This window comes from Megalopta genalis, chromosome 3 (assembly GCF_051020955.1).
Source record: "Megalopta genalis isolate 19385.01 chromosome 3, iyMegGena1_principal, whole genome shotgun sequence".
In the NCBI taxonomy this organism is placed as follows: Eukaryota; Metazoa; Arthropoda; class Insecta; order Hymenoptera; family Halictidae; genus Megalopta; species Megalopta genalis.
The window spans coordinates 5,058,041-5,080,605 of NC_135015.1; the positions used below are offsets into that span (position 1 = coordinate 5,058,041).

General features: G+C 40.3%; 1 protein-coding gene and 1 long non-coding RNA gene across 8 annotated transcripts in view; one reads left to right on the forward strand and one right to left on the reverse strand.

The window, feature by feature from the left end:
* The window catches only part of Rbp6 (RNA-binding protein 6), a 1,210,230-nt gene that overhangs the window by 112,669 nt on the left and 1,074,996 nt on the right, over positions 1-22,565 (forward strand). The window lies entirely within an intron of this gene.
* Positions 17,938-19,622, reverse strand: LOC143259255 (uncharacterized). The gene is made up of 2 exons (XR_013033067.1): positions 19,366-19,622; positions 17,938-19,198 (listed from the first exon to the last, which is right to left on the reverse strand). It is a non-coding gene; the product is annotated as an uncharacterized LOC143259255 (long non-coding RNA).

Below are 22,565 nucleotides of genomic sequence, written 5' to 3' on the forward strand. Positions count from 1 at the left end.
GCTGTCCAGAGAAATAGCCTCGCGCAGAATTCAGCCGTACCTAAAAGGTTAAATACAGAGGACAAAAGTTCATGACGCGGGAACCGGTCGTTCATGACGCGTCGGTGCATGCGTATCGTATCGGCACGCATTATTGAAAAGTTTCGAACGGTACCGTAAACGCGACACGCTTGAATCTACGTATTCGTCGAATACGGGAGCAGTGGCGCGAGAGAATCGCAACGTGACGATAATAGCGTGGTAAAATTTCGATTTCTGGCATTGTACCGGGCTAAGGATTTGCTGCCGCAATATTCTGGAGGAATATGTGGGTCGTGAAAAATACGAATCCAGGGGCTGGGATCCGCTTGTGTGTGCGCGCGCGCGGCAAAGATCGACAAGTCCCGTCGGAGACGCGGGTCTCGTACAGAGAAAAGAACACGAGAAGAACAAGGGACGGGATCCGAGCAGGGGAAAAAATGTTTGAGTCCGAATAAGATAAACAGAGGGAAGGAGGTTCGTGGTTGCGGAAACGACTACCAGCATCGTCAGGCTCCGCTTCGAATTCCTCTCTATCGTTCTCGCCCCCCGGTCGTACGAGCTTCCGTGCGAGTCGGAATCCCCTTTCGAGTGCTACGCACGAGCTCTGACAATAAAGTTCGCGAGCCCCACGCGCTGAAACTGCTACGTACCTCGTTGCCGGGTATCACCTCGGCCACCTTCGAACCGCACCTCTTTACGGAGCCTCTAAACAATTTTGGAAATGGTTTGGCGAATCGCACTCGGTCGTTTCGGACCAGCTAGCTTTTGCTGCGTTAGGGATTTCAAACGAAATGAAATACGATGTAGTGTGTGACTTTCGAAAGCCGTTCGATCTTTTTTTTAGGACGTCGAAGAAAATTCTTTGAAAAATCGCGCTAACTTTGCAGTTATTTCATATTTGAATTCACTTTGCGAATTTTTGGTTATTTTGCTTGATTATTTAATGGCAGGATAGAAAGAGTTCAACTCGGTCCATCCAATAGTTTTCGAGATAAAAATTTATGAGTGATACTATTCTGTGAGACTACTAGGATAGTGCAATTTTCGTTGCAAGAACCTTTGACGACTGTTTCAAAACGAAAATACAGATACTTGAATATGTTCGCGTGCTATATCATAGTAAAGTCCATAATTTGATCTATTGATCCGTATAAATTATTCTTGCTTTTATTGTTCTATAATATTCGTTTTGACACTGTCGAGACACAGATGTAAAAACGCAAGTTCGAGAAATTTAATTAAATGTATTCAAAATGGAACTTCAACAATTGCTCATACAAGATAATTTTAAGCAGTAGGCGATTTCGGACCTTTATTATACACTGTGTCCCAAAAGTTACTCACAATCGGGAAATGAAGGGTCCCTGAGGTTACTTGAAGTAGCTTTTTCCTTAACGCAAATGCAATTCGCGACTGTGTTTACGAGTTATTAATGAAAAACCGTGACCAATGAGAGGCGAGCTCGGCTGGCGCTAGGCGGCGGAGCCAATGAAGGGAAATGGGCTTCGTCCGCTCGGCCGCCTCACGCCAGCCGAACTCGTCTCTTATTGGTCAGCGTTTTTCATTAATAACTCGAAGACAAAGCCGCGGATTGTATTTTTGTTAAGGAAAAAGTTACGTCAAATGACCTCAGGAACCCCTCATTTCTCGATTGCGAGTGATTTTTGGGACACCCTGTAGTATGGAACCCTATATGTACAAGATTATTAGCGACATCAACATTGTTCTGCATGACAACATTACATTGTTATAGATACATTTATACACTGTACAACGGACTTATAGTAGCGATTACTCATACGATTTACTATTAAGCACAACTGGTGTTTTGTAAGAAACTTGTATATGCTTAACCCGAGAAAGATAACCTACGTCGCAGAGGCGCCTGCGAAGACTGTTGATTTTTGTTAATTTTTCATAGAGGTCTAGTGATTTAAGTTTAAAATTACTTAAAATATAAAAAAATATAATATAAATGCATTTTATTTTTACAATAATGCCAAACCTTTAAAATGACTAGATTAACTTAAATAAATATCCATTGTTAGTATAAAATTGACGCCTTAGAAAAGCATGCGCCTCTGAAGCGTATGGTTATCTTTTACGTACGTTGTCATATGGTTATCTTTCTAGGGTTAATAGTAGTGCAATGACTAAAAACTTTTTGCTGCATAAATTATGAATCACTTAGTTTATACTGTTTTCATATCAGAGATACTGTCCTACTACGTGGTTCAAATCTTCTTCTGGACAGCAGCATCGACACGATACAGAGAACCAATTACTTGAAGAATCTAAAATCTTTCATTGAATGTGTTAAAAATTATTTGACGTCTTCAAAATTGTGCAAATGTAGATAGTTCCTGTGCGCATAATATACAATATTTTCTGCAGAGAGTTGCTTCGAAACCGTAATTATTGTGGAATTGTTTTGGAGGGTGTATTAGGCGCACAGCTCCGCAAAAGTCCTTTAAAGGGGACCGAGGTGATATAGGACGTGCCTAGCCATTTTGCCGCGACGAGTTTCGCGAAATTTATTGTCAGGGTTTGCATACACGGGCGTCTTGGCCGTTTCACAAGTCGTCCACGCGAGAACTCGACGCACCGTGCCCGCCGGTGGTTTATGACGCTCGTATCCGGTCCCGCGGTACGTCGGTTTCGCGGTTCCGGGCCATTTCCAAAAGTCAACCGTGTATTTAATTACGGCTAACGCGTCGTAATGAACGACCGTGAAAGTGGCCTCATATCGGGACCTGCCGCGGCGAAATCATTGTGCCACTTAATAGGGCTGCCACTGGAATTTGCGATGCGCGCTCTCTCTCTCTCTCTCTCTCTCTCTCTCTCTCTCTCTCTCTCTCTCTGGTACAGCGCAGAGTGCAGGCCGATTCCAATGACCGGGTGAAAAATTGAGTACCGCGACGCCTGGCGTCTCTGATAACTACGAATGTGCACGCCCATTGACGTTTTTATGGTTTCGTTCAGCAAAACGGGAATCACGCGGAGATTTATGCAACTAGGCTCGCGATCGTTTTCATCCGACAATTGGTACTTATTTGTCAACTCCTGCGCGGTGTTCCACCTCGAAAATTGATTCGAGAAGCAGGTAAAACGAATAACATTGTGAAAAAATGTTATAATAACATAAAAATATCGAAACTAAATTTGTTTAGATTTTACGCTATTATTTAATATTTGTAAGGAGAACGCATTTCTACGATTTTAATTATTGTTTCACTACTACGCATTTATGATTGAAACAATACAATACGCAGTTTATTCAAATTGCTCAAGAAAGAAAAAGTATTGTTCTTGTAATTAGCGTGCAAAAATTATACGTCGAAGGGCTTCGCACAGAGAAACAGCGAAAAATTTTAATGAATTGGTCGTTGTGATTGTATTTTACAGAAGACGAGAGAAGAAAGGTGAACTGCAGGATTTTCTTGCATGGCTGTAGTACAGGTGTAATTCGTGTTTTTTCACGGTGGCCGTGTAATTTTATATTTCTGGTCAGCGACGAGGAATTAAATATACAGAGAGTTCCACGCGAGAGTTTGTTACGCGAAGTATTTCCACCATTTTCCGGGGTGCAAAGTTTACGGTCAAAAATTGGGTCAGGATTAATTTCATCTTTTATTTATGTGTGTCGGAATTCGCTAGACAAATTATGGATTTATCAACGTTCGCAGCCCAGTTATTTCTCGCACGTTCAGCTTTATTTTTTAACATCAAACTTTACGGCTGGAATGGATACGGTTCAAGCTTTCGTACAGATGCCCTGCAAGAATTTATTACAAGCCCTTTCGAAGTGTATCGAAGTTTATCCAAGAATATATAGCGGGACTGAAGCTTTTACGGTTGCCGTTCCATTTTACAGCTCAATTTTGACACGGCTTGGTTTAAACCTAAAAACGGTATTGCCAGCGGACTCGAAATTCATCGAACAGTGACGTTGTTGTTCCACGATAATTTGTCTTTCACCGGCGGAATTCCTATATTTTTTATTAGACACAGCGACAGGACGGACCAAGTTTCGTTGATTCTTTTTTCGTCGACGTAAGCACTGCTAAATAAAATATTGCTTTATCGACTGACAATAAACAATTTCTAGACCTGCAGGAAAATATACCCTCGCACTGATCGATTTGCAAGCCTTCAAACTTAAACGGAGTGACCCGATTTGTCAGAATGCAAGTATTGCAATTAATAAGGAACCCAATGCGGCTAATTGACGTCATGACTAGCGTTCGTAAAGATACCCGTCAAGTTTTATCATGAAAGTTCCGACGACAATTATAGAACCTACAGACCGAAGAGAATGGCCTGAGAAATACACACATTTTACGTGTCTCTCAACGGCAACTGCTGCGCCACCAAATCATACCTGGCGAAAAGTATCATCGAGTATAACACGAGTTTAGTTAAGTTCAGTTAGCTAAAACTTTTATAGTTTTGGAGCACGGCGCGCTACGCAAGTATCGTGTCCTGGAATTTCGTCATAAGTTTCAGGCAGTTATCCCCACGCGCAGGCCACGGCGACGGAAGTGGTCATAGAATGGGGGTAAATTGTCTTCAACTTACTTAGAAGGAGTTCTCCGTAGACGCCGTGCGAACGGTTTATCGCGTGGAATGGAACAAATGGCGATTAACGTTTGTTGAGAGGCTTGTATCGCTTCCCGAAGATTAATGAACGAGTCCATGAAGGCCTTTCGAACGCCGGCGAAATTATATTCCGCCGATGGAAGCGGCAGAGGGAAGAATATTATCATCATACATGTGTAATTAGGATATGAAACTTAACACGGCGATTTTAAGTTTAACATCTTTAACGCTCGAACGGCGGGCCTTTTCTTACAAATATACAACTGAGTATATTTACACTCCTCGTCAAAACGATAGCCCAGGTGTGCTATCTTTAATTTCTCAATGACGCATGTAAAGTTTTACGTCCGTGATATATAATATTAAAACATTATGAGCTCAGAATATGCGGTTCATTGAAAATAATTTAAAATATTATAAGGTTTAGTGTATAACAAAAAAAAACTGTTTCATTTGAAGAACGAAATGATAGCACATGCGCAATAAGAAGATAATTATCAACATAAATTTTAACTAACAATAATTGGTTTTCAAACATATATACTTATTTAATAATGAGTACAGCCCCCTTTGTTTTCTATTACTTCCACTATGCGAGTTGGTATAGATTTATAAAGATTTTGGATATAATTTTGATTTAACATATCCCATTCGCATATAATTGTATTTTTTAATTCTTGTATGCGTTGATACTGCTTACCATTCGCGTATACGCCGCGAACAAATTGTGCCCAGCAATTTTCAATAATATTACGATCTGGGGGGAGCGTGCAGGTCACGGCAAAACATATATTATTTTCATTAAAATATGATTGGGCCAATCTTGATGTGTACGGATGCATTATCTTGTTGAAAGATGTAATCAGGTCCAGAAATGCGTTCTGCATGATCATTTATTTGTTCTGTGATTAAATTTATGTATTGGACACTGTTCATTCCTCCCATTAATGGATTTGATACTTGTTTTGCCGAAATAATCGATGCCGGCCAAACCATTATGCTGCCTTCTCTAATTTGTCGTCGAATTGCTGACATTGTCTCTTTTCTTATGTCGATTTATCAATTTTCTTCGTGATCTTTTTCAATATATATTTTTAAGATACTCCTTCTAGACACGATAATTTTTCGATGCACCTTGATAAAGTTCGAGAAACTTTTAATTAAGTTAATTAAGATGTTTTCGTGAGTAATTATTGGATACATGAATTTATTCAGGAATGTTTTGTTACAGAAATCGAGCAATGCAGTTTCGTTGTTTTTAAAGGGTAGCACGAACTAATTACTCTTAGTGCCCGGTAGTTCTATTGTTAATAATGTTTTGCGGCACGCGAGAACGACTTCGAGAAGTACCATTAAATAAATGAACTCTGCGTGGAAACGTGGAAAGATCGGATTCGGTGTTTTCCCGGGAAACGTCGAAAATTTATCAGGTCGGCGCGATGCGGCCAGGAGAGCCCAGCGATTTCGTAACAATGCGAAACGTTTTTGCACACAGGAGCACAATTTGCAGAGCGTAACGACGCAGCGAATCCCGCACGTGTAGTCCGCTGTTTGATCAGGCTGCAGGTTGAATTTATGTTTTATCATTACACCCGTGCTTTCCCCGTGCTATCGTTATATCATTTTCAAAGTTCCCGCTGCGTGATTACTCGCTGCGATATTAATACGGTCCCGTATTTTTCCTTCGGCCCGCTCGATATTCCGATTTTTGCAGCGTATAAATCTTATTGATTTCGATCTGGAAACCTGTTACCGTGATCACGTCCCGGTCGCCAGAGGATCCGCAGCGGCCGGTTCATTTTTACGCTCGCCACCAATGATTTATGACGAGCCATCAATTTATGAGATTATTAACCGGCATGATTGATCTCCATTGCGCCAATGCGGCGCGTAATTATATTCGACAGCCACACTGCCGAATTCGTTTTTTTTAGGGAGGGAGGAGGGGACTTCTCTTTACCCGCTTGGATGCGGAAATTGCAAAAACGATGTGCGTGTGGCGCTTCCGGAATGGACGAGCTGCTTTTGGAAATCTGGAAGCGTCACATTACTTCATGCATTGTCAACCATGTGAGAACTTGATACTTATGTAAGACATACTCTGCAGTGTTTGACGTGTTGATACAGAATAATTGGTTATAATTTTTATGTGCGGAATTTTGTCATGACTAAACTGTGAATCATTCTGTAAAATAAAATCTTTTCATGATAATTACATGACGCAGGAGCGAAAGAGAAGTCATCCTCGCTTTATCATTTTAATATTTTGCTGTACTTCGACTTAAATACGAATATTATTTCGTGTCCTTGAGTAATTATTGGTACACGTTAATACATTTTCTTTTCTTCTAAGGAATTATTACAATCGAAAACCTTTCAATCATTGCAATTGAGAAGAAAATTATACATAACAAAGAATTAATAAGTCGCTAATGAAATGATGTTTTACTGTTCAACACTGGACCTACTGTGCTCCGAAATTTCGTTTAGGCCTTCCGTCATTTTTATCGGAATATAAGCTTGAATAAAAGAATTTGTTCAATTGTTTCTTAACCCTTTTAGTGCCGAACGACGATATGTCGTTGCGTATTCCATGGCGCCTAACTATTCGGGATTCATTAGTGTATGTATTAGTAAGCATCAATGCTAAATAAATTATTTATAATAACCAGATAACACGAAATATAAATATTTATAATAATACTAAAATTTTTTTTCAGTAACATAATATTAGCTACTTCGGTTCACTTGTTTTGTAGCAGATCCTTCTGACACTTGCCATGCATCATGGCATTATCCTTTAGTTTTGTGATCCGTTATTTTGTTATAAGTAATTGGAAGTGCAATATCTATACTTCATACTAGGTGATCTACATAAAGTTATGATCGAACGATGATTTTTCTTATATGCAAATACTGTTTCTAACAAGAGAATTGGTTTTTCTCTTTTTCATACTGTTTCATATTTATGTTATTCGTATGATTTTCAACAATTATTTAAATACAATTGGCATTACTTTATTCTCCCTTCATTTCGTAACATGCTTCTTTTTGAATTTTATAAATATCACTCTTACTTTGGTTTTTATGAGCTTATTCCCAAACCTTAACAAATTCGTCAAATTGGTCCGGTATTATTCGCATAGGTACGATATACTTTTGCTCGGCAACAAAAGGGTTAAGAAGGATTCTTCATTATCCTTTAGAAAAAGGATTAACTAACGATGATTTCGACAGACATGGTAGGTTTAGTGATAAAATATCAGCTGCCCATCTGTAACGCGAATGCACAAAATCAACAGCGTACTTCATCTTGCCTGAACTGCATCAGACTGCATTTCCGACGGAACAAAATTTCCGCGACAGTGTACTTGGCGACAAAGTATGCTGCTATAATCGTCGGTCATTGGAAGTCCGGTGGTACAGACGCACCAGGTTACGTATAAGAAGATAGCGGCCACTTGGGGCGTTTACGTAGCTCGTTAAGCGCGTGCTCGTAATGTGCTTATGGAAGCTCGTTTGCCACGATGTATTTCTGAAGGTGCTTACCGCGAGGACTACCTTGTAGAAACTAGCCGGCGGTAAGATTTATTTGGACAGTATAATGTTTATCCACGGGATCGATAATAATTTCCAGGAACGTTTCCGGTCGTATCATCTCGGCCGGGTCGCAGCTTAAACGGCTCGCGATGTCGCGACGCCGACGTTGCGACGCGACGTGACGGAGCTGTGCATTGTCCTAGATTAAAACCAATTAACTCGAATAAGGGAACGTTAATAGTGTCTGCAAAATGCGTTGTTCATGCGGGGACCGAGTTTGGAGACATTATCGAGCAATCCTTCCACGGTTCGTCCGTTCCTACTCGGCCGAAATTACGGAAAAAGGATTTCTCTATCCGCGCGCAGCAAGAACTCCCTTTCCCGGAAGTTGAGATCCGGGGATGGGAAAACGGAGGGATCCTGGAATCTAACCTACATTATACGAATTGTGTTCGCTGCCATTGTCGCTGTTATCGGGCCGCCGCGCCGGGACCGGGCTATACAAAATTGTTGCATTTAAATCCGCCGGATTGGATCGCATTGCTCCGCCGCTCCGATAAAACGGCGATCTAGGCCTCGAAGTAATTAAACTTCCTGTTGTACGGTAGCCTTCGCCGATTGTTAATGCCTCGATCACGTCGATGATTTATTGCAAAGTTTCTCTACCGGTCTCTTTAAATCTAACAGGATTCCGTGCACGACTTTACGACTCCTGTTACCGCGGGACAATATCGGTTTTTCTACGTATTCCGGAGAACCGTGTTCTCGCGCTGCTGGTTTTTAAGCAGATCTTCTTCGTTTTGAAAAGAGCGAATTACTATTTTACGGCTCTGCGCAATTATTCCTTGAGTATGTGGTATGCGAAATAGTGTAGCTTCTGCGAAGTTGAGTTCTTCCGTGAAATTCGAAGGATTAAATCGTGCAATAGAAAATTTTGAGAAACTGTACTTGCATAACGTATTCTTCAAATATTCCCCGACATTCTTGTACAGCATTAGCGTATGCAAACAGTACGCTCAACCTTATTTTAATTTCTCGTTGCTTGCCGAGAAGCTTTACTTATGCTTGCTTTTACTTGCATTACTTATTTAACAGCAGTTTCTGAATTTACGTTGTACGCATCGTTTGAAAACTAAACGAACTTTTGTGACGCCGTTAACACCAAACCTACCGAATACTAAAGATGTCTGACATCTATTGCTGTATAAAAATTATTAGGTCATTAAGGTCGATTTCGAGACTGAAAGTTTGGTTTATTATATCTCGGGCCTTGCTGTGTCAGGTCGTCCGCGTGGTTTATTTTGAATATCAAAATCTCCAGATCGGAATTTTTCAAATCATCGACGTACGTTCATTAGCCACATCCTTGCCGGACACTTCGTTAACATTTCGACTTGTCTGCGCTGCATTAGTTCCACGACGGAACTCGTATTCGAAATTAACGGGAATTTTTGACTTATCCGTGGCTTACAATATTTAACCCTCTGACGACAATACGATAGACTATTAACACTAAACCTACCAAGCCGGCCAGAATGACCGGTTATACATTTTGTATTTTAAAATTGCTGAAATTATAGAGACTTTTTCATAGGAAATTATTAACCCTTTGCACTCGAATGGCGACTCTGAGGCGCCACTAAATATTGGTATACTATTTTTCAAAATCATTCTAAGAGCATCGGACTCGTTTATATCTAAAAAGAAAGCTATTAAAATTGCATTGTACTTGCCAATAGACTCAATTTCATATGCATAAATTGCAATAAATTATATAAAATAGAAATACTGTAGATCAGAGATCATGCTTTAGATTTCGAATTCAAATAGCTTCGACTGCAAAGGGTTAAATGAATTTCACAGTCCGAGTATTCGTTGTAATGAAAATTATGAGAAGTCTAAATAGATTCGGTTTTATCGTTCTTACAGAGCAACAGAAATTCGTCGCTTTTAGTGCTCGGTAGTTTTAGTGTTAAAAACAAAAGAGTGCGTCTGAAAGCCAGATGGCGTATCCCTTCTCACTGCAAAGAAACCAAGAACAAAGGACGGTTGAAGTGAAATATCGGAAACATCGGATATCAAACTTGATGCTTTAGGTAACCGGACCTTTCATACTTAATGACCTAATACAAGACATCCCGCCATTTTGATTAAAATGTATGTTTGAATTAAGAAATTTATTCGATCATTTCCTACGAAAGACTCCTTTCGATAACAATTTTAAAAGAGCAAATGTAGAAACCGATCGTCTTGACCGGCGCGGTAGGTTTACTGTTAAAGATTTCCTCAACACGACATCTGGTAAACGATCCTTGCGAGTTATCAAAGAATCCCAACTCGTTTGGTCCAATTTCAGACAGGCTATTTATTCTTTCTCAAATGATGTCGCCGTAATAACGCAAGCGACACGAAAGTCGCGCGACGATCGTCCCTCGCCTCGAAGACCGGGCAACGGGCATGGACAGATAGAAGTATAAACTCAGCTGATTGCCGTTTAATGAGCCATCCGGGCAGCTTGTAAACCGGTAACAGTAACGCGGGCGTCGCGATTTACCATCGTGTGGCGGCGTAAACGTAAAACAAGCCGGCGGCGGCGTAGGAAAAACCGACCGGGATCAAAACTGCAGCGGAACGAAAAATAAACGTGGAGAAAAAAGGGGGAGTGTTCGAACGAAGAAAAAGTAAAAAAAAAAAAGGTAGCCGGATTGGGGATGTGGGAGGGTTTGTGAACGGCGACGGTGGAACAGAGAGGACTAGACACGCCGCGCCGGGTCCCTTTTCCATTCAGTCGAATCGTTATGAGTCGTGTAGGTATAAACCAGCAGTTCGATCAGACGTGATGGCGATATACGGCACGATATTGCGAGAGGATAGCTCGAAGAGGAGAGTATCGATATGGAATGTTTCTCTCATCCTCCAGGCTCTTGTTTCCGGTCTCTCTCTAACGGCCAGCCGATCCAGGTGTGTCGGTCTCTATCTTTCGCGGGGGTCCGCGCGCGCGGCCCGTTTCCTCCGTCTCTGTTCAGCCACTTCGGAACTTTGAGAGTGCTCCAGAGAAGGTCAACGATCCCTCCGGGGATTTTCAGAGATCTGGCGACTGAAACCACCGGTGGGATTCGTCACGACTCAATTCGCCGGCGCGATGGTAAAAAGCGAATCGACTGATCTCGGTGGTACGTGCCAGGTGAGTCGGGGATCTCCGATCTATGGAAAACGGACACACACCGGGAACATCGTGGTCGGGGTGGGGTAAGGGGGGGCTCCGGGAATGTTCGCCTTGTATTCATTTGCCTCTGGATTCGGGGCTCTTTATCCCGCGAACGATGAATTAGTTTCGTGCACCTACGCTCCTGTTTTCGCTGGATCGATTCTTTAGTCCCGGCCCTTTCACAGAGCGATTCACATGGAACGGCTCATGCCACGGTTTTCCGGTAATATTCGTATTAACAAACGTCGAGTTAGTCCATTTCCTCCTTTTACCCGCCGCACGAATGTTTATGCGCCGCTATTAAATGCGGTCGCTCTTCGTTTGGCTGCGCTCGAGGAACTTGATGGCAGCCGTAAAATGTGTTCTTTCACTGTGATGGGGCTTCGGGGAACTTCTCTTCCTGCTGTAAAATAATAAGGATGCATTATTTGTTCGATGTAAAATGTTTATTAGGAATTAGGCCCAGTAAACGCTCGAATCTATTCAGCGGATCTTGAATTGCGGTGTTGATGAGGACTCATAAACTTGTTCAGCTCTTTTAACAGTAGATTTACGGAGCACTAAAAATAGCTGTTTTATGTTAATTTATAAAAGTAACGACGAGACATTTGTCCTGATTTTTAACGAGTGTTATTGTAATGTTTGCCGCGAATAACACGTATATCGAATAAAGAATATAAATTTACCTTTGCAATCTGAATAACCGTAAATTAACACGTTGAACGACCAGCTTGAATTGGTAGAGTTTCTCCCGATGCCAAGCAAAAAATAATTTACAAAAGACTAAAACGTATTGCCCTGAGTGTCCAGAGTCACCTCAATTATGTTTACAATGTTTTAACGAATTCCATCGTAACTAATAAAATATTATAATATTTTAGAAACGAATTTAAATATAATTTGTTAGTATAAGTATATTTTATGTTTTGTTATCTTATTTTATTATTAGTATAAGTATATTTTTAATGCTTGTTTTTGTTTACTTTATACTTTATTGTGTTACTCCATATTGCCTATACTCGTCATAGTTGTATTACAAATAAAATTACTATAAATTATCTCCAAAATCCTGCTTTAATTGAACAAAGACTGCGGAAACATAGCCGTCACCCACATATGGGTGACGTGGCGTTCGTGTTAAAGAAATTAGTGACCAGTAATTTTGACGGATTCCGTAAACCTAGTGTTAATTGATCATCGGTCATTTAATTTCGTTTAGATTCAGTTGTAAAATTATTAGATCCATGTATTTGAAATGTCGATTTCATATTAAAACGATGAATGCGGAAGCCTAGTTTCGCATAACTTTTACTGTTCTTTTTGAAGTATTCATGTTCGTGATTATTTAAACCTGCAATGTCTTAAACTGTCAATAATGAAACTTAATCTACAGCGAGCAATAGAATCATCAACTTAGAATCATCAGAGTCAGGTTCCTCTAGCTTCAGCAATGCTGTAGACAAAATAACCTGTTAAATAGGCCAAGCGGTTGTAATTCTTTTACTCCACTCTGTAGTGCAAATAAAATTAACTGGCAGAGTCCTGAAGAAACTGCGAATGTTTTACAGCTTAAAGAAAAAGGTAAAATGTTGACGTTTAATGACTCCAAGTTAAGGGTTTCTGCGATGTAGAAAACGAACGACACATCAGAGCCTGAAGCAACTTCGTCTTCCAAGTATCAAGGATTCGAGACTGCCACATCGAATATCCGAAAGCATAATATCCCTGTTTTCAACTTGAGTATTAAACTCATTGAAAAATAAGACGTTCGTGTAATCCAGAGTGCCGAGGATTTAGGTCTAGAGTCTTGACATAACCGAAGTAAATACTCGATTCCCACGCATCTTCAGTTACTATATTTTGTATAATAGTTTTTATATAGTTCAACTCCCAACCATTTTTATAAATTCCAATCAATTATATATATACATAACCGAAGTAAATACTCGATTCCCACGCATCTTCAGTTACTATATTTTTTATAATAGCTTTTATGTAGTTCGACTCCCAACCATTTTTATAAATTCCAATCAATTATATATATATACATAACCGAAGTAAATACTCGATTCCCACGCATCTTCAGTTACTATAATTTTTATAATAGCTTTTATGTAGTTCGACTCCCAACCATTTTTATAAATTCCAATCAATTCGCACCATCTACCAGAATTCTTCCTATAAAACTCTTATTTTCTTCAAAACCACCATGCATCGTAACATTCGAGTCACAATCCAGAATCGAGCTTCTCATATCTTCGTAACAGTACACGCACTTACAGCTACACTAGGTTCAAGTATATAGCACTGTTGTTAATGTTACACCGAATGTCAAGTTATTTATTCAGCAACATCAGAACTCAATTATCGGGTAAGATGTGTGAAAAGTTCAACACACCGTTCGTTTCCGTCCACGCATGTACAATCACTAATGTCAACCACTAGGCGGTGCTACGCTAACTGCAGGTGACATCGGTCCCGTCGCGAGCGAGGCAAGGATATATGTACAACAGGAAGCGATGGTGTTTTAGTATTTCAGACACCTGCGCAGTGACAAGTAGAAATAACAGGGACATCGAGGAACCGGCACTGTAACGAGGTAATCGAGCCTGCAGCGCGGAAACGCGGCGTCGTTCAGCGGTTCAATTTAGCCGTAACAACCCGCGGTGCGATTAAAACAAGCCGTGTTACCGTAACGGTGGCAGCGCGTTTGATAAAAGTTTTTTATCCGCGGCGCGTAACTCGCGCGCGGCGTCGAGAGGGCACGAGAGAGAGGGAGAGAGAGAAGGAAAGAGAGGGGGAGAGAGAGAGAAGGAAAGAGAGAGAAAGAGAGGGAGAGAGAGAGCTTGACTCGGGCTGGAAAGTGAACCACGAGAATCGGGAAGGGGGGACGTTTCGAGTGTGTTCCGTGCATAAATCGCGGGGCGTCGGGAAACTTGAACACTTTGTTGTTTTTATTCCGCGATTATATCTCGTTTCTTCGCGGGGCGCGTGCGTACCGAGTTTCGGCCGCGCACGAAAACGACGAAACGGCGCGGCGTCGCGCGCGTAAAAGTTAAACGCGCCCGAAAACCTCTTCGCTCCGCTCCTCGCCGCTCTGTCCGTCTCTTTCCCGCGAGTTCCCGCGCCGTTTTTACGAGCCGTGCGTCCTCCTTCACGGACGTGCGTGTGCTCTTAAACGCGACCAAGCTTGTGTATGGCCACTCGTGCCCAGAGTTTCGCCAGCCGAGCTTTTGCCCGCTCGCCTCGCGTACCGTATATCTGCCGAGACGGCGGAAAACTTGCGCGTTGGAATTTTTCACCGGAACGGGGTGTCGGTCTCCCGGTTAAAATATTAGAACCGGAATCCCCGTTTACCTTTCAAAAGCGGATTGTCCGGACGCGTTAACGACTCGCCGCGGTGCGATTATTAATTGCCCGGCTGTCCACAGGCTGGTAATGAGATCCTGCTTCCCTAAACTCGAATGTTTTCTTCGCCACGGCGGCGCGGCGGTGCCGTTGATGCGAATTGATTCAGTGAATTTTTACAATCATGATCAGATTTACTTGTTTGCACACCTTTCTTTCGACACTGTTTTGCTTCAAGTATTATATAACGACATAACTTTCCGGCCCCCCTAAGTATTATATGTATATATATATTAGGGGACCGGAAAGTTATGTCGTTTGTTTACATTAAATTCAAACAGATAAATATGCGCAGAAACGACATTACTTTCCGGTCCCCCTAATATATAATTAAACCGCATATTGGCATTCGTTTCTGTGTAACATCGCCGAATGCAAGAAAATACACGTTATAATTCCTCTCAACGCCGGAGTCATATAAAGGAATCTAGTTGCGTCCAAATAACGTGTTGGATAATTTATTACTGACGCATTAATACGATAATGATATTAGGTTAATGTTATAAAATGAATGTCATAATCGTTTTCGTATTAACCCTTTGCACTCGAAGCTATTTAAACTGTAAATACAGAAACATTTTTCTAACTTATAATGTTCTTATTTTATATGGCAAAATGCATTTTATGCATATGAAATTGACCCTTGGAAGTCACACAACAATTACACTCTTAACAACTTTTTAAATCTAGACTTTGTTGATATAAGAATTATCTTAAAACGTGATGTAACAAATTTTAGTGCTGCCTCAGAGTCATCACTCGAGTGCGAATGGTTAACGTATAAAATATAATATAATAATATAATAATGAAATATAATATAAAAAAATAATATATAATAATATAATAATATAATATAATAATAATATATAATAATATAACAATATACATACAATGATATAATAATAATTTCTTTCTTGTAAACAAAAATGGACAATTTAGGAAGTATTTGTCCTTCCTTTAGATATTTATAAAATAATTAATGGAAATGAGAGTTTATATAAAAATCTGCAGTCTAATTGATATAACATGGAGTTGTTTCATGAAACACGACAAATTATGAATTTGTTGGTGTTGCTAACTACGAGGATTTCAGTTGATACAACTATGATCAGATTAAGCAAAATCGACGTTCACTATTAATACGAAGTCGTTTCATGAAATTGGAAAATTTTCTTAGGTTTTTATGGCATCGCTGGGGATGAGGGTTTCAGTAGATATGTACAGTCATGTCCAGACAAAGTAAATTTGATAGGCATTATTGACATAAGGTTGCTTCATAAACAGAACAGATTTCCTGGTTTTGGTTGTAGCATTGATTCCGACAGCTCCAATAGATTCTTCCAGTCGCATACGAGTAGTATCATACTTTTCTACATTTTTCCTCGATACTATTTCATTGAAAGCAATACGCAAACAGCATCCTATAGCTTAAATACGAATAAAAGTAAATTTCTTATGTCTGCAAAGATGAAAGCAAAGAATAAGCAAGAAGTGATACTTTACTATTTGTCCTATAATGTGCTTTATCTTGTTCATTGTATCTGTGCATAGCATCGATTGTCGCACGCAATCATTGCCCTTCGTTGAGAAAGCAATACACCCCGGCAATATCAAATATTGCAGGAGCATTGATGTTTTAACGTTGCTGTTTGTTTAATCAAATTTATCATCCGCACGCTAACGAAAATGGGTCGTTCGTACTTGTTTGTTACCCAAAAACGAGTAACAAGTGCTAACGAACAAAAATACGATTTTTAGCCAATTAACACTCAGGAAAATATACGAGTTTTAATTACTAAATAAAATAATAACGCCGAGCGGAAACGAATAAACACATATGCAATTTGATTGAACAAACAACAGAACGCAAACCCCGCATCTTGTTACAGGCAGTCCATTATTCCAGGAATAATAGTAAACGATAGCGCATCACCGACATGAAAAACACCACGCCCAACGTAAGTAACTCCGATCTTCGGCTCTCCCGATGAAATGCAGCCGTCGGGATTGACGTCATCGACGGATGGCAATTCCCCGCAGCATTTTCGTCGGTCTGCGGAAACGTGGAAGCGAATCGAGCAGCCCCGGCACCGACAACAGGGCCGTGTTAATTGCACGAATCTCTCGGCCGCCCTGTGTATCGTTACGAGATATTTTAGCCGGTCGACTCGCTGGAACGTGAAAAAGTGCATCTGACGGGCCGCGGGCAATTAATTTCCGCTGCGAAGAGGCGGCGGACGCCGCCGTCGCCGCGTATTATCCGCGGACTGGCGTTTCCGGTTCTTTTTTTTTGTGCCCTCGAAATTCGAGGCCAATTTGGTCGGAACTGCGACCGCTTTTGTCACGCGGTATTTACACTCGAGCGTTGGTTCCTCGATAGCACGAACGGGTCAACGAATGTCCGATCGATTCGTCGATACGCCGATTTTCGGTGACGTCTCTCTCCTTGCGACGTCGGATCTACACCGCCGCGGAATTAATAACGTGGTCAATATTGTTCGCGACGAAATTTCAATGGTATTTAAAGCGCACGCATACCGGAGAAACTGAAGCGGGAATCGCGGAGTGTTTTCGAGACCGGATCGTGGGAATAGGCGCGCGTTTTACGCGACTCCCGCCGAAACTTTTAATCACGGCTCGCGGAATAGCGAAAATGTGTAAATACGTTCGCCTCTGGTTTTTGTTGGTGTAATAATCAAATGTATTTGGCCGCTGTAACTAATCGGCCTGGAATTATTCATGCCGGGGATATTTGTCCCCGTTTTCAGAAACGCAGCTTTTCACGGTGAATCCTTATTCAGCACGAAAATTGGTAGCTTGTTTAATCTTTTTCAATTCGACAGAACGAGGAGTTCTGTATCACATCGTTTCACGACTGGGATAAAATTATACCGAAAACCAGGGGATCAATAGATACTGTAATTAAACCATTGATTAACGACTCGTATAAATAAACCGCGGATTTTATGCATCTATGGCGAAAATAGGTAAACGAAGTACAGACCAGTGAAGGAGATATCAGAAGAATTTAAGAATGTTGTGACATCATTTCCAACTTTAAGGAACTATTTTAAAATAATAAACGTAGTTTAATTTAATTCCTGTTTTATACAATCGGAACATAAAATTTCTGTTTTGCATAAAGATCCGCAAGATCTATTTATTAAGAGCGTCATTTCGTTTCATTATTATTTTTCGTTTTCATTACAACGTTGTAATATTGTATATATACAGTGGCCCACAAAAGTGTTCATACACTTTTTAAAACGCAGTAACTATTTTAAAAATGACTTGAATTTTGTTTAGTCTACTAGAGGATGACTGAAATGCTTCTTTCATTCATTTTGCTATTATTTGGAAAGAAAAAAAAATAAAAATCTTTCGTTTTTTAACTTTTGACCAAACACTGTTAGAAATCTGCAGTTTTTTAAGTCCTTCAACACCTGTAGCTCGACTCTGGGTTAACCAATTTCGATGAAATTTTCAGCATGTATACAAGTTACCGAGATCTACAAAAGGCATTTTTCAAATTTTCGTTATAGGCTCAGATAAAGAAGTTAAAAACAAGGCTTTTTAATTTTTTCTTTTCATTCCAGGTAATAGCAAAATTAAAAAAATGTTTTTTAGCCATCGTCTAATAGACTAGCCCCTCTATCATCTAAAAACAATTCAAATCGTTTAGTTCAATTTTGGAAAATGTATTGCGTTTTAAAAGGTGTATGGACACTTTTGTGGGCCACTGTACATACTTCGTGTTCAAAAAATAAAAGTGATAAAGTTCAGATGAACTTTCGAAAAAATAGCAGAATAATATACTCTGAAACTTGAAAATAGTGTCAAATTTGCACCAGTGGTTGGAAAATCGTGGTACATCTGTGCAAGTGGATAATCCTACATGCAAAAATAAACCAGGAAAGAGGAATAACATTTTTTTATTTAAGGCTTCGTTTGTGAGAAAAATTAGGTTGAAAAAGTAATGCTATTGAATAGCAATCAAATGGCGCGTCTGGTCACGATATACCAATTCTACTTCTCGTCATATTACAGACTACACGAATTTGACGCATCTTTCAACTCACTTTTCTCGAGAACGGAGTCCGAAATGAAAAAATGCTATTCGTCTTTTTCGACTTATTTTTGCATGTAGGTTCATCCCCTTGCCGGGTGTACCACGATTTTCCGTATTAATTTTGTATATATTTGACAAAATACATTGAGATTATATGGAGTGCTACAACATAAAAGCGAACTATCATTCAGTTTTTTAAAATCTAATCATTTAAATTAGTAGATAGAAGAAGTGGGGACACCTGTCCATAATCCGACGGTTTAATTCCCATTCGATAGCACGGTACTCGACGAAATCATAAATTCAATCTTCTTTGACGAAGATTTTACATTGCCAATCGATTTTTCACAGTCTGTAAACATAGAATATTATTGTAGGATCAAATCTGGATGAGTAGATAATTTCATCTTCCACTCTAGACAGACGTGGCACTCAAAGCGTGAAGCGTTAAAGCATCAATCACTGTTTTCAAAGGTTATTAAGTATTAAGGGTTGAAGAAAGGAGCTTCTTCGGCTCACCTTGAGAAGCGTGAAGGCGGAACCCTAACAGTAAAGCCGGTGGCTGGATTAACGTAGACGGATAGCGCTTATCGCGCCGTTTGACAAGCAACACGCGGATCGATGTCAGAAGTCGGAACCCCATGAAAGTTAAACGAGTCCCAGTCGCGCGATCGCAGCATCTGGCCACTACCTATCGCAACCTATTACAACGCAGGCACTGGCCTTGTTCTAGCCTCACCTAACGATCAAAACACACAGACACAGCCGCGCACCATGTCCGGACCCGTAATACAGGAGGCAAAGCCAAGAGTCATTTATGCTGTAGGAGGATGTGGAAACGGCGGGGACCGGGAGGGGAGGTATGGGGGGATGGTGAACGACAAAGGTGGGGCAATGCTTGAATCCCCAGTCACGTGTTCGCCCACACTCATTCATTTGTCGGTGACAGTGGTGCTCAACCACGGTGGGAAAGCCAGCCGCATATCGTGGATATGGGTCAATCGTATCTCGTCTCATTTGCGTATATTGGCCAAGCGGCGGGTGATCGTTGTGACGCGTTTCAGAGAGAATTTCTATAGACACACGTACGCCCGCTTGTTAGTTGGATGGTGGCCACCATGCGCGCATACATATGACCGGAAACTCCGCTGCGGAAAATGAAGCGCTGTCTCGAATGAGAAACCATCGGGTCTCCCCCGTGTTCGTGACGATCCCTATGGAGTTACCTGGGTCCACGAACAATACTTTGGGTCACGCAAGGTCGATGGCGAATGATTTGTTTGGAATTCAGGACCGTTTTTGTCTGTAGAGCAGACAGAAGAGAGAGTTTTTTTTTATATTAATTATGTTGCGAACGTTTATGCATTGACGACAACAATATATAAAATACGTCACGTCTGAATGGAGAGAATTTCGAATCATAATTGTATTGTCTTTAAAAATGAAGAATGCTTAGTAGGTAATGCTGTAAATCTTGTATGAAACAGTAAGCTTTTTAAAAGAGTTTATGGCAACCGAAATTAACCCGAGAAAGATAACCTACGTCGCAGAGGCGCCTGCGAAGACTGTTGATTTTTGTTAATTTTTCATAGAGGTCTAGTGATTTAAGTTTAAAATTACTTAAAATATAAAAAAATATAATATAAATGCATTTTATTTTTACAATAATGCCAAACCTTTAAAATGACTAGATTAACTTAAATAAATATCCATTGTTAGTATAAAATTGACGCCTTAGAAAAGCATGCGCCTCTGAAGCGTATGGTTATCTTTTACGTACGTTGTCATATGGTTATCTTTCTAGGGTTAATAGAGGAAGTGTTTAGGAAGTATTAAACTTAAAATGTACGCCTGTCGGATTTCAGAGGCAACGCCTTTTCATGCTTTATTCCGTTTTTTTATACTCATGTGTGCCTAAGCAATTAATACAAGAAACACAACAGGAAAGATTGAATCATAGTAATAAATCCATCGGTATGTATGTATACTTGGTCATTAATGCGTTAATTCCAACGATTAACACATTTTGTGGTCTACAATCTGCTATTTACGACACAGTACTCGAGAAATACCGTAATAAATTCACGTGTTTATACAACGTTTGGTTCTCGATCGAAGTTATGAGATAGACACATTTCTAATTTCAAAGGTGCACCATCCGTAACAATTCAACACGTTCTCCAGTTTCGCAATTAATCGCACCGTATCATCGATAAGATTACATTAGTAACACCATCTGAAAGCATCGCCTGCAGGTTCGCAGAATTTCGCGGTTGTCAAAGGATAATCGCACGCGGATGAATCATACTGCGTGTCGAGCGATTCGCGGAAGGGAAAATTTTCATTCCCGCGAACGCCTCGATAATCGAGTTAATTATTTACAGTCACTGCTCGTACATGCGTGCGATGATTGATACAATATCATTTCCGGAAGCTGAACGGCGACCGTTGGCAGGATCGGCTTGCTAACGCCGATGTAATGTATCGGAACGTTTCAGGAGCGCCTCGCGCTTAAGGGTTCCTCTGTCGCGAGATTTATCGTTAAATCACAGCCACATAAATTTACATGCTAAATCGCGCACGTGCGACAGTAAATCAAAACTTCGGGGCCGACCCTATTGCGACGAGCACGGACAAATTTCCCGGGCGATATTTATGAGGATATTTTCGAATTAGCGCTTTTACGCGGATTGCCCGGCTAAACTGGCCCGCGCGGCGAAATTAATTGCCGTTCACGATTTCGTGCGTCTCGCTCAACGTTACCCTTTCTGTTTTTCTGTTCCAGGTAAGCGAACTAATCTTTTCTGCGTGCACGCTGACCGGCTAATCTCGGCCCGACCGGTGAGTCATCTTCATTTTCGAATCTGTTTGGCGAAGCACGCGCGAACTGCGATCAGAACATACTGCAGAAGGTGTTACACGATTGCTTTCATCCATATTTATTTCACGCTTCGATTGGATCGATTATAGTCTATTCTGGAGGCCATATTTTAAGCAAAGAAATAAATTGCAGCAGAACCGTAGAGGAATAACAAATTTTGTAGGATATACATTACAAAATTGACGAATTTTCACTCATGGTTATAGTTCCATATTCATTGTACGCTTAAAATATAATCAGGAATCATACTAAGGAATTGCAATTTATCTAACGAAAATTTCATTTTGTTGTTATACAAGGTGTCCCAGGTTTCAATGTTCAAACTTCGTCAGTATATTCTATGGCACAAAGTAAGAAAAAAATGTTATGAAAATATAGGTCATATAGAGCTTTATTAAGAAGTTATAACAAAAATTCAGAATAGGATTAATAATGCGTTCAATGAAATGAAAGAGAAAGGAAACGAAATTCGCACGGTTATAAATTCGATCTTCGATCGATGTCAATCATGTATTGTCTACAACGGTACACATTTCGAAATGTATTAATAAACACAGCTTACATAAACACACGGCATGTGCTGATCTATTCAAGCCAATGCTCGCAGTAACAGCAAGTTGATTACTATTCCTATTCTTTGAATTTTTGTTATAACTTGTTAATAAAGCATTATATGACCTATGTTTACATAATATTTTTTTCTTACTTTGTGCCATAGAATACACTGACAAAGTTTAAACATTAAAACCTGGGACACCCTGTATACTTTCTTTTCATTATTATTAGTGGATACTGTTTCGCATTACTATGGCGAGAGTTAAAAAAAAACGAAACTATT